The following is a 10,637-nucleotide window of genomic DNA, read 5'->3' on the forward strand; positions in this document are numbered from 1 at the left end:
GGCATGGGGACAACCTCATGAATTCATGGTGCCGGCCGAAGTGGCCGAGCGGCTCTAGGCGCTTCAGTCTGGAACCGCGCGACCGCTACGGTCACAGGTTCGAATCCTGCCTCGGACATGGATGTGTGTGTGGGTTTAAGTAATTCTAAGTTCTAGGGGACTGATTACCTCAGATGTTACGTCCCATAGTGCTCAGAGCTATTTGAACCATTTGAATTCATCGACCCTGCATGTCAGCAGAGGACTTCTGAAGCTGGTGAAGGCTCTGTAACGGTGCGGAGGTGTGCAGTTGGAGCGATATGGAACCCTTGATATGTCTAGATACTCTGACAGGCGACACGTACGTAAGCAACCTGTCTGATGACCTGCATCCATTCATGTCCGTTGTGCATTCCGACGGACTTGGGCAATTCCAGCCGGACAATGCTACACCGCACACGTCCATAATTGCTACAGAGTGGCTCGAGGAGCACTCTTCTGAGTTTTAACACTTCCGCTGGCCACCAAACTCCCCAGAGACGAACATTATTGAGCATATCTAGGATGCCTTGCAACGTGCTGTTCAGAAGAGATCGCCACCGCCTCGTACTCTTGCGGATTCATGGACAGCCCTGCAGGATTAATAGTGTCAGTTCCCTCCAGCACCACTTCAGACATTAGTAGAGTCCTTGCCATGTCGTGTTGTAGCACTTCTGCGTGCTCGCGGGGCCCTACACGACATCAGGCAGGTGTACCAGTTTCTTTTGCTCTTCAGTGTAATTGTCATATGTATACCAGACATTTGTTAACGTGGACAATTTGTTTTACGCATTCATACTAAGCTAGGTTTCTTCTAATAATAGAATATTGAAGCAAAAAGCAAAAATTTAAAACTTTCATTCGGAATGGGAAAGCGTTTACTTCTTACCTAGGTGAAGGAGAAATCAGTGTGTTTTGGGTGCTAAGCATGAGTATCAGGTGGGAAGACGGGAACGTCGAACGGCACTTTAAAACTCAGGACTGTAAAGGATTTCCCACTGTATTCTGCTCTAAGGAGAGAAAAGGTGAGGTAGTAAAATGCAAGCTTAATGCTCGACAATAATCATTTTAAAATTATTAGACAAGAATAAAATCGCAACTTAGGCGTCTTTATGAGTTTCAGAAATTGTTGCACAGAGTATGAAACGGCAAAATGATGGTGAATTAATCAGACCTGCATTTTAGAAGCTGAAGATTCATTGGTTGAATTGAAAAAATAAAACTAAGCTAATTTTTGTTATTAAATCTGCTCCGTTTTCTCCAAATGCAATAATGAGGAGGGTTGAGATTATGAATTCTGACGTTACTTCGTAACTTAAAACTGCTTTTGATCGCTACAGCTCGTTTTCCCTACAGATTGACGAATCGTTTGATATAGTTGATACAGTTCAGTTGGCCGTTTTTGAAAGAATAGGATTTGATGATTTCGAAATAAGACAGGAGATGTTAAAGATTACACCACTAACATAATGTACCACAAGACAAGACAATTTTTAGCAGTTAAAGGTCTCATCAAGTCTGAAAATATTCCTGTAAGGAAACTGGTGGGCTTATAAGCTGATGGAGCTCTTGCAACGGGAGGTGGTGAAAAGGGATTCATAACCTGGTGGCGTAAAGGCATGAACAGTCGCATAGTGAAAAGTTTTTTTAAGTATGAATAATGTAATGAAAACAGTCGTAAAAATAGTGAACGGTATTAGACCACATGCAATTCACAGATGTTTATTCAGAGCACATACTGATGAACTAGACGGTCAGTATGGTGAAGTTCATTGGCTTGTTGTTAGTCGAGGCAGGGTTTTACAACATTTTAAAGCTTGCCTCCTGCCTTAGTAGAAGTTTTGAAACAAAGAGGCGAATCCTTCTGTGAACAAGGAGACACTGTTTGCTTGTAGCGTGCAGATCACGGTACGCCACATTTTATTGGACTGCATTTTACGTATTTGCCGACCAGCGGACTGCGCGGATTTGCCGGCGGATCTGCCCTCTGTTTTAAGGTTTTAAAGTTTTGTAAATTGTCCAACATTTTAACAAGATTTTAGGGAGATGTTTTAAAAGTGTACACAGGGTGAATGGCTTACCCAAGTTTTTTGTAGATGGTCAGCCAGTCACATTTTCCTGTGCTTTTCTTTTAGCCATTCTGTGTATTGTTTTCTCTGTGTTTTAATTTCTAGATTAGCTATCTTCTCTTCTGCTTGCTTTTAGTGCATGTGAGACAGAGTGACTGCGTGGTCCTTTCGAGTGCATGCGTGTACAACAATTTTTGTTCATCTTCACATTTGTTTGTTTCGCCGTTGGGCGACCATAAAATGCAAAAACACATACACACACTCGTGTGGCTGCAGGATTTTTCTTTTCTGATGGATATCACCGAAAAGTTAAATATCCTTAACTTGCAACTTCAGGATGAAGATAAAGATATTATCGCAACAGTTTCACATGTTGCTTCATTTTTTTAAAAAAAAGGTGGAACTGTGGGGGAAGAAATTTCATCGAAGGTGAGTACAAAAACTTTGCCTGTTTAAAACAAACCCTTGACAGTCAAGGCTCTGCGACACCTCCTTACGACAGCAAACAGTACATTGCAGTTCTTTCAGATCTGAGAAGTCAATTCAACGGACGATTCGGAGATTTCAGTAGCATTTCAATTGCTCCACAGTTTGTTAAATCACGTTTTATAAAAACAATGCAGCAGTGACAGGGGAAATAATTGATATCCATAACATCTATCTTTCAAATCGTTTTCTTCAAGTTTGAAGATATTTGACCTGTTGTTCCTAAAGATAAAAAGAAACCAATTTTCAAAGCGAAGGCAATGCTCAGCTCAACACATCTGTGTGAAGTTTCTCTTCTTAGTATCAAATTTATGAAAAAACATTGGATTCATATTGTGCACTAATTTTTCAGCTGCACGTTAGGACTTCGCGTTTGTAATAGTGGTCGCCAAATTTATGAAGTTTCTGAGCTACCGTACCGTTATGAAGTCCTATTGTGAGCTACCAGAAGAAGCTAGGGCAGAAAAAGGACTTAAAAAACATTCATATTTCTTTACGTACTACACGAATATGTAATAAAAAATGGGGGTCCTTATTTTAAAAAACGCAGTTGATATCCGTTTGACCTGTGGCAGCGCCATCTAGCGGGTCAACCGTAGTGCCATCTGGTTTCCCCCTTCAAGCTAGACGAGTTTTGTTCTTTGTAGTTTTTTCGTTTGATGCTTATTTCGTGAGATATTTGGCCCATCACTATCAATGGACCACCCTGTATAGTATGAGCACAAATAATGTTCGTTATTACAAGTGGTACTTAAGAATATAAAACGTGTTTTTGGGTGAGTATATTTTTGAAACAATACATGTTTCAAATATTGTCAAATATGGCTGTTTCTGCCTCTCAGCACTGAGTTTTTACGGTGAAACTGCTATTTTTATGTCGGTTCATAAAATACCAGTTTGTGTTGAAAAGAATAACTATGTTCTATGTCCTAGCAGATCGTAACAGGAAGGTCATCTTTTAATTCGCAGTATGTAATTTTTGTCACTATTTTCATCCCTACCCTCGCATATAATTTATAGGTTGAAACATTCTCCAGGAAGTTCAGAACTTACAGTTATCTCTAAATGACACGTGCATGTATCAATTACACTGTAGTCAAGACGTGTATTTATGGAATGTTAGCTATCAGACGATGATACTGCGAATGCTTCGTGCTTAGGTGATACATCTCTGTACGGAACATGCTGCGCATGTTTTGTATAGTACTTTGCTTCAGTAAGAAGTCCAAGACAATAATACAACAAACTAGCTACATGCAAAGTATGCTGTAGACTGTGGTTCTGAAATTGACTCGTGGCAGGGATCTGTTAACTGAATGTTGGCTACAATATTAGTCATTCAAACTGAAAACTAAAAGAGCTAGGCATCAATGGTTGTGGCGTATTTATTGTAGTACAGCTCGATAACATATAATGAAGTTATCAAATATTTCGGATGTGAAATAATATGTGCGAAAGTAAGCATCAAAGATGCCATAGTAACTGGGAAAACCACCCTCAGGAGTTATAGTGGCAGAGTACTCCAGAGAAAACTTGAAGGACGTCGCAGGTAGATTTCCTAACCATGCTTTTGCAGTAGGGGAAAGACTTCAATTTGCCAGCTATATGCTTTTGGAGTCAGAAGATCAAAACAAGTGCTAACGAGTTTGTTCTGAGCGTCTCCTCTGAAAATTAATACTAGTCGATAGAGAACTGGCTCGTGGGGGAAAGATCTCCAAATAACTAACATACCTAAGCTTTTACGATCAGTGAACGTCGAGGGGGAATCAGTGGCTGTAAGGCTGTTACAGTATCAATGAGTACTCGTCTTAGAAGGATTGTTAAGAAAGGGAGGACATTGTATGGCTTAAGAACTTGGACAGGAAACAAATTGAACAGTATCTGAGCAGTCATTGTTAAATTTTCATCTGTAGGGACGACGATGTCAAGCAGAATGGATAAAATTCAAAATCATAGACGTGGAAGACATGGACACGTACGAGAGGATTTCAGAATATTACGTACACGTTGTCATAGCTGGTCAACTAACTTTTATTCATGCTACACTACATTTCAGAATGACACAAAGGATCAACACTGTTTTTCAAGAAGGTCACCAAGTCTCGGTAAATAACGCTCGGAACTTTCCACCAGTCGCTCGATTTCTCGACGACAGAAATCCGCTCCTTGGTCACGGAGTCATTCGAGAATGGTATGTGAACGTCCTCATCGTCAGAAAATTGGTACGAATCAGTTCCTCGATCGCCTGGTCGTTGTCGTCATCTGTAGTCGATATCGACGGCCTTCTTCCTGACCAGAATCACCCACCTCTGCGGTTTTTGTCTAACTGTTGGCAACATTCACGACGGTTGGACTCGACATTGCATATGGCCCAAATACCGGTAGAATTTCACGATGAATCTGTGTGCAGTTTATGGGTTTTTCCCCAAAAAATGATACTATAACGCATACTTCTGTTCTGAAGTATGTTTCCAATTGCTACGCCTTTTCACTCACATGCAGTGAAGCACCTGTTATCCGTAGCGCAGCAGACCTGTGTCTGAATGAAATTCAGAACATATTCTCCCTTTCGACAATGTGACATTCTTGTTGCTCAATGATCTCAGAGTGGGGTGATATGTGTGGGGTGACATGTGTGACTTACTTTTTGAAGTCCCCTCGTGTGTACTGAGAGGGTTTGTGAGGCATGGAAACCGAGTTGCTATGAAAACCAAAAGGACTTCATTACAGATTTAAGTAACGTAAGCATTGTTGGCAAACAAAAGCTGAAAGAATGAGAATGATATGAGAAGCGTTGGATGAACACGAAAATCAAGTTTTGTCAACGGTCGAAACAAAAGATCACAAGAAATTTTAATTTTACGCGAAGTCGATAAATGGGATAAAAATAATCTGCTTAAGTCAGGCCGAAGTACTGCATTCGATCTTCAGAAATTGCTGCTTCTTTCAATCATTTCAAGAACGTCAGTGCGGTAAGTAATGAGACAGGTGACAGTAGGATATCAACTAAAATCACTCGACAGTGAAAAATAATCTGAATACGTGCAACATTCATACACATTACGTGAATGAACTTGCTCCTCTTTAAGCAGAAATTTATCGTAGATTGCTGGATCAGTGGGGTACTAAGCGATTGGAAAAAAGGTAGATCATACAGTACCTCTTTTCAAGACGGATCTAACAGATGCCCATAATTATAGGCTTACAGTATATTGCTGATTTGATCTCTTGTAGGGTTTAGGATTTTTACCGTCATATGTTTTGTAGAACGAGAATCTGTTCTGTAGGAATCAACGCAGATTTCACAAAAAGGAAACTTGTTAAAGACAACTCGCGCATTGCGTCTGTGAGATACAGAGTGCCGAAGGAAACATGGTCTAGGTCGATTCTGTGTTTCTTGATCCAAGAAGGCATTCGATACAATTCCGCACTGTTGTTTAGTGAACAAAATACAGATTACAAAGTGTAGGGACTGATTAGTGACTGGGATCTGGACTTCCTAGCAGGCAGAACTCGAAACATTGTTCTAAAGGGGGTGAAACTGATAGATAAAGTACCGTACTTCGGGAGATATCCGAGACAGTGTTGTAGCTCAGTAACTGTTTACAAAATACGTAAGTGATGTAGTGCAGGCTGTGGACGATGTTGATGTGTGTTGAGAGTTGCCCAGAAAGTATTGCACGCATTTTTTTTCAACAATTCTTTATCGAACATTATGAGAATGACACACGCGAAAGAATGGTGTTTTTCTATGCACCCTATTTTTTCACGTAATCTTCATCCCGTTCTATGGCCTTCCTTCAGCGCGAAACAAAGGTGTGTATGCCCTCTCGGTACCAATCCTTGCCTTGGTGTCGGAGCAATGCTTCACTATGTGAATCACTTCCTCATCGTCCTCAAAATATCTTCCACGAATGGCATCCTTTAATAGCGAACGGCAACAACAGCTCGCTGCAACAGGTCAGGTGTGACAGCAGTGGATGGTCTCCCCCACCGCTGCAAATCGTAGAGTTCCACCGAACCACCTTCTGATGACATCACCCTCCGTACCCAGCGACTAACTGCACTTCTGTTGTGAGCAGATGCTCCATAGACTTTGCACAAGCGTTTGTGAATGTTCCCCGCAGTTTATTTGTCTGCAGTGAGAAATTCAATGACGGCACGTTGCTTGTAACGTACGTCACTTACAGACGGCCGGCCGGGGTGGCCGAGCGTTTCTAGGCGCTATAGTCTGGAACCGCGCGACCGCTAGGGTCGCAGGTTCGAATCCTGCGTCGCGAATGGATGTACACTCCTGGAAATTGAAATACGAACACCGTGAATTCATTGTCCCAGGAAGGGGAAACTTTATTGACACATTCCTGGGGTCAGATACATCACATGATCACACTGACAGAACCACAGGCACATAGACACAGGCAACAGAGCATGCACAATGTCGGCACTAGTACAGTGTATATCCACCTTTCACAGCAATGCAGGCTGCTATTCTCCCATGGAGACGATCGTAGAGATGCTGGATGTAGTCCCGTGGAACGGCTTGCCATTCCATTTCCACCTGGCGCCTCACTTGGATCAGCGTTTGTGCTGGACGTGCAGACCGCGTGAGACGACGCTTCATCCAGTCCCAAACATGCTCAATGGGGGACAGATCCGGAGATCTTGCTGGCCAGGGTAGTTGACTTACACCTTCTAGAGCACGTTGGGTGGCACGGGATACATGCGGACGTGCATTGTCCTGTTGGAACAGCAAGTTCCCTTGCCGGTCTAGGAATGGTAGAACGATGGGTTCGATGACGGTTTGGATGTACCGTGCACTATTCAGTGTCCCCTCGACGATCACCAGTGGTGTACGGCCAGTGTAGGAGATCGCTCCCCACACCATGATGCCGGGTGTTGGCCCTGTATGCCTCGGTCGTATGCAGTCCTGATTGTGGCGCTCACCTGCACGGCGCCAAACACGCATACGACCATCATTGGCACCAAGGCAGAAGCGACTCTCATCGCTGAAGACGACACGTCTCCATTCGTCCCTCCATTCACGCCTGTCGCGACACCACTGGAGGCGGGCTGCACGATGTTGGGGCGTGAGCGGAAGACGGCCTAACGGTATGCGGGACCGTAGCCCAGCTTCATGGAGACGGTTGCGAATGGTCCTCGCCGATACCCCAGGAGCAACAGTATCCCTAATTTGCTGGGAAGTGGCGGTGCGGTCCCCTACGGCACTGTGTAGGATCCTACGGTCTTGGCGTGCATCCGTGCGTCGCTGCGGTCCGGTCCCAGGTCGACGGGCACGTGCACCTTCCGCCGACCACTGGCGACAACATCGATGTACTGTGGAGACATCACGCCCCACGTGTTGAGCAATTCGGCGGTACGTCCACCCGGCCTCCCGCATGCCCACTATACGCCTCGCTCAAAGTCCGTCAACTGCACATACGGTTCACGTCCACGCTGTCGCGGCATGCTACCAGTGTTAAAGACTGCGATGGAGCTCCGTATGCCACGGCAAACTGGCTGACACTGACGGCGGCGGTGCACAAATGCTGCGCAGCTAGCGCCATTCGACGGCCAACACCGCGGTTCCTGGTGTGTCCGCTGTGCCGTGCGTGTGATCATTGCTTGTACAGCCCTCTCGCAGTGTCCGGAGCAAGTATGGTGGGTCTGACACACCGGTGTCAATGTGTTCTTTTTTCCATTTCCAGGAGTGTATGTGATGTGCTTAGGTTAGTTAGGTTTATGTAGTTCTAAGTTCTAGGGGACGTCATAAGTTAAGTCCCATAGTGCTCAGAACCATTTTTTGAACTTACAGACGCCATTTTGAAACTGTCCTGTAGCTACGCTATCAGTCGGAAGTGAGGAGAACTCGGCGCGCTCACTCAGGAGACTTCACAAATAATACATACGTAACGTTACGCATTCGTAGCATAGTTTTCAGCTGAGAACAAAAAAAATGCGGTGCATTACTTTCTGAGCAACCCTCGCAGAAAAGTTGTAACGACACATAACTAGCGAAATGCAGGAAATACTACAAGGAATCAGCCGTAGGTTCTGGGACTGACAGCTCACTCCGAACGTAAATAAGTGATAAAAATGTGGAGTGATCCTTTATTGTTGGGCTGTAAACTGTAACAAATGGAACACACAAGGTGCGGCAGAATAACAGGTTGGTTTAATTAGTCTCTAACAGTGGAATGCTGTGATTACCAACACTGAATGGTTCAAATGGCTCTAAGCACTATGGGACTTAACATCTGAGGTCATCAGTCCTCTAGACTTAGAACTACTTAAACCTATCTAACCTAAGGACATCACACATATCCATGCCCGAGGCAGGATTCGAACCTGCGACCGTAACAGCAGCGCGGTTCCAGACTGAAGAGCCTTGAACCGCTCTGTCGCAGCGGCCGGCAACATTGAATGTTCGTCATATGTTTCAGGTAAGTACGCTATTTATTGAGATGGAGCACGCCAGTCGGCCTGAAAGTGCAGTGGCTGTGAAGGCCTTTTACGAAAACGGTGACTGAGTTGCTGCTGCTTGGCGGGAAAACCGTCGTCATTTCAATCTTAGACGGAATGATCCTGCAGCATCGGCATATGCAATCAGGTTATGGGTGAAATACTTTGAAGCACCAGGAAGTGCACTTAAGCTGAAATCGGCAGGAATGCCCAGAAGTTGCTGCTGACAGGAACACATAAGGAGGTTCAAATTGATGTCCTGTCGTAGTGTGCACAAAATTTTGTGGAATGATTTAACCCTACGTTACTAAACCCTCGTATAAGTTACGTTTGCAGTAGGGTGTAAACAGAAAACTTTCTGCTTAATTGGTATGTAGCATATCATTGGAGATCTAGTAATTGTAATAACCTGTAAGTTATGACTCCCTTTGAAATAATTTGTACAATAAGATTTACGATTATTTAGTAGCAATGTAACATACTTCCCCCTTTAGTGCTCTAGAGTTAAAGTAGCAACCGTGCAAGATACAGTTTCTGCAATGAAAGTGTTTACGAAAAGCGAATGACTCTGTCTGTTGAATTTTTGACTAAAATTAGGGCCAATAAAGGCTTCTTAAATTTGCTATGCATCAGTGATGAAGCATGTTTTCATCTCAGTGGTTCTGCCATCAAAGAAAACCTGGAACGGGGAACCACAGTCCCATCTCAGCTGTATGCTGTCATGGCTGACACTTTCCTTGCACCTGAAACTGAACTATTTCCTGCAAATGAGTATCAATTTCTTCAGTGCTACGTCTCATTGTGTTCCAATTTCAGTGGCAGTAGTGCGCGGAGTTTTTCGCAAGCACATCATTTCGAGGAATGGGATATTTTGTGGTCTCCCAGCTCTCCCGACTTATCGATCTGTGATTACTTCCAATGGGGGTTTCTGAAACACAAGGTGTTTGCTAGATGTCTACACACAATAGCGAAACTGAAAGACACCATTCGTGCAGGAATCAGAAACATTCCCATAAAGACGCTGGAACGTGCCGTGAGCGATTTACATCGCAGACAATGTAACACTGGTGGGAACCTGCAAGGCTTTATTTTCAAAGCAGAAACAGTGGGCAATACACAAGTGTTACGGTGTTATGATTGAAAACGTTTTAGAATATACTCGTCGCCCTGTTTCGCTATGTCAAAATAGGCACGTTTCTCTGGGACATCCTCTACTTGGCAGTAACATATAACTAGTTCTAGGAAGTGTAGGTGCCAATCTGAAATTCATAAGAAGAATCATAAGAAAATGTAATTTCATTCACGAAGGAAGTGCCTAAAAAACACTTGATCAAGCCATTCTTGAGTATCAATTGCCAGTCTGGAGCCCTTACCACATAGGATTAATAGGACAAAGTAAATCACGAAGACTGGCGTGCTCCGTCACGGATCCGTTTAATAAGCGATAAAGTCTTACGTAGATTCTCATTTGTGCATTAAGAAGAAATTTACTGTGAAAATTGTAGAATAGTCACGCAACATATTAAATATTCTCACATAAATCTCACGAAATGGCTGTGACGAGAAAATCAGAGAAATTCGATCTCGTACGGAAGTTTGGCGAAT

The sequence above is a fragment of the Schistocerca serialis genome, chromosome 7 (assembly GCF_023864345.2).
Source record: "Schistocerca serialis cubense isolate TAMUIC-IGC-003099 chromosome 7, iqSchSeri2.2, whole genome shotgun sequence".
Taxonomy (NCBI): Eukaryota; Metazoa; Arthropoda; class Insecta; order Orthoptera; family Acrididae; genus Schistocerca; species Schistocerca serialis.